Below are 3,614 nucleotides of genomic sequence, written 5' to 3'. Positions count from 1 at the left end.
ATGAAAAAGTACCTTAAGAATACAAGGTGTACCATTGCGCATAATGGCGACTGAATACTGGAGCAACCAATCAAATTTCGCCCCTAAATGTTGCACGAGATTCAAACGCTGTACTAAGATCAAACTATTAATACTTAATAATGCTCTGAAAAACCGTATAATACAACAATATATGAAAGTAAATATGTAAAAATAATAATAAAATACTAAATGCACATTGTACATAATATATGTTATTTTATTCTAGTAAATACATTTTAAATGATTTTACTACATATCACTGCTACAATTATAATATATTTTATTTTAATATCTTTATACAGTAGTGGTCAAATTGCAAACTAACGAATGTTTAATTAATTATATCAACTTTACCCGCATCAACTTTTATATTTGTTTCTGTCTGTTGACTGGCAATGAGCCATTGCTGACGAATAATTTCGTCCTTAGGAAATCGAAAATATTTTACATTTTTCGATTTGTTGCCAGACGTACGACTAGTACAATATTTTACACAGCACGCTGGCATTTCTGCAAACTACTTATAAAATATATTGAACAAAACTAAACTAAATGAATAAACGATATTTAAATTAAAAAACGATATTAAACAAAACTAAACTAAATGAATAAACGATATTCAAACGATATTTTAATTAAAAAACGATATTAAACAAAACTAAACTAAATGAATAAACGATATTCAAACGATATTTTAATTAAAACACAATATTCAATATCAATATAGTTTGACAGCTAGTCAGCTATGCTGCAATGATACGCGGTCACGTGGAAGAAGCCATGTCACTTCTTAGCATTTGAGGGCGAACTCTGATTGGTTGAAGAGCAGAACTACTGCGCATCCTCGGGAATGTGTATATTGTAACCGAACACCGGTCTGTTCGACAAGCCCGGCTATTCGTTCGTTCCCATTGTCCGGTCGCCACGTCTTTTGACCCGCCAAAGACGAAGGTGATTCGAAAGAATTAACCATCCTCGCTTTTATGTGAAGGTCGCCCGCTTCCTCTTAATTGAATGTTACCGACTCTCTCTCTTTGAGCTCACCGTAATTTCGCGGGAGATAGGAAAATGCAGAGATTTCACTAAATACGCATCACAACTCACTTTAATAAATGAACCATATAAATGTATTTAAAATTATTCACATCTTAAGTGCATCGTACTATCATTCTAATACATCGTCATATATCAGTATATCTAAGAATAATAGGCTCGTGCCGTGTCCTCCGTTTACAAAGATAATACGCGTCCCGTCACCTACACGTTTTGTTTGCTCATTCGAAAGCGCTTCGTGTTCCGCTCGAGGTTTCTCTTTACTCGCGTTTTATCTAACAATTATTCACTTTAAACTTATTACTCGTTATATCTGCAACATGCTTCTATATTCATCTTAATAACACGATATTCCTAAACGCGCGCGTCGAATCACACAGTCGTATTATTCGTTATCTATTCATTATCACATCAGCATAAATATATATATATTCTTTTATTAAATTCGTACTATCTTTCGCTATAGATATACCTTTTGATATCACCTTACGTAGTATCTTCGGAGAATACCATGGAGAAACGTCCGCTTTCATGCGTGGCCAAATTACGACTCCCCTATTCCCAATATGCGTACGCGCGACGCTTACGCATTTTTGCGCCTGCGTACTAGCGAACTCCCTGTACTTGATTTTCATTATACGCAGTCTACAATATTTTATATCTCTATATAATTTGACTAAATAATCGTGGGCGTTCACAATTATATATGTATTCAATTGCTATTTGGCGCATGCATTACTTTCCTTGTTTCACATCGATCCACCGATTGACTTTTCTAGTTAATGCTGAACAATTGGTTAACAATTGTGGGGCTTCCACAATTTTGGATGGATCGAGGTTAAACTTTACATACACGTTCCCTGCACTGACTATTGTTGAATGACCGAGTCGTAAATCTTTAGCTTAACAATATTTCCATTCAACCATTGTGGGCTTCCACGATTTTGAATATATTCAACTAACATTTAGTATACGTACTTCTTACGTTCCCTACTCTAGCTTAACCATAGCCCATTATGCATTTTTGCAAAACGAATAATTGGCAATTGTGGGGCTTCCACAATTCTGCACGAATCTTTACAATATTTGGCATACATACTCCTTGCATTGCCTATTATCTATTAACCGCGTCATATTTTGCAATTATACAAAATGGATAATTAACAATTGTGGGGCTTCCACAATTTTCATTGAATTTATTTTAAACTTAGCACACATACTTTTCACTAAGCCTATTAACCGTTGACCGCAGTATAATTTTACAATTCCACAAAATTGTTAATTAACAATTGTGGGGCTTCCACAATTGTGTATGGATTCACTCAAAACTTGACACGCGTACTCTTTACTCTGTCTATTTTCAATTTACCACGTTATAATTTGTATATAACCCAAACTTTTAATTAACAACTCTGGGGCTGTTTTTACAACAATCGTATCTGCTTAAAAGCTGGCATACATACATATTACGTTACCCATGTTACTTTGACCACGGTATATTTTCTTATTTCATAAAGCAATAAACTAACAATTGAAATATTGTCATGGTTTTGAATGAGTTCATCTTACATTTGGCCTGCGTATTTCTTACGTTGCTTAGTTATGATCAACCGCTATGCTTTCTCCGCTTTCAATCAATCTAGCGAATTATTCATTGTGGGGCTTGCGCAATTCTTAATGAATCCATTTGAAACTTTGCGCCCGCACTTTCCGCGTTACTCTCAATCAATTACCCGAGCTACTTTTTCCTAAACTATAATCTTTAAATTAACAATTGTGGGGCTTCCACAATTGTGAAGCAATACAAAAGAGATTTTAACAACGCGCTTCCCGCGCTATCTATGAACATTTAACCATCTTACATTTTGCGATTTTGCAAAACGTAGGTTATCACAAAACTAAACTTTCTTTCGGGCATTCGGCCCGTTCTATGTAAATAAACGAATTTTCTCCTTTGACCTTCTGTCCTATACGATCGTGCACGCTTCGCGCGTTCAAAACAAAATTACTTAAGAAAGACAAGAAAGAACACAAAAAAAAAACTGTGAGCTCGTTTATCCCTCACTCTAGAAAAAAAAAACTTAACTTTCTTTTCTTAAACTATTTTTACTTATTCTAACCTTAAGCCTAATTTTTATATAATCCTATCCATTATGCTGCATGTCGCCGCTGCGACCTTTACAGCGCGAGTTGCGCCGGGCCCGCTCCGCGGAACCGGTCGCAATATACACCTTGTATTCTTATATCATGAGTTGGCGAGTCTCTCCTTAAAGGTGCTTTTTCATGCGCAGCACGCTGCAGCAGCAATTCGTTACTATTGGTTAAGAATTTTATGTAAGCTAGATGACGCACTTCCGGCGCAAAATACATTTTGCCGCAGTTCGTTGAAGTTGAACCGAACGAACAGCAAGCAGCAAGCGGCAAAATCGAGGCAATATTATTTATTGCAATAAATATTAGGAAAATTAACGAAGAATGGCTTCGGATAAGGTACGAATGTTTGTAAATTAGATCATTTTATACTTTACACTTTACTTTTT

This window comes from Cyphomyrmex costatus, unplaced genomic scaffold (genome assembly GCF_001594065.2).
Source record: "Cyphomyrmex costatus isolate MS0001 unplaced genomic scaffold, Ccosl1.0 scaffold63, whole genome shotgun sequence".
NCBI lineage: Eukaryota > Metazoa > Arthropoda > Insecta > Hymenoptera > Formicidae > Cyphomyrmex > Cyphomyrmex costatus.
The sequence above is the reverse complement of the archived record's forward strand: the minus strand, read 5'-3'. Positions refer to the sequence as shown.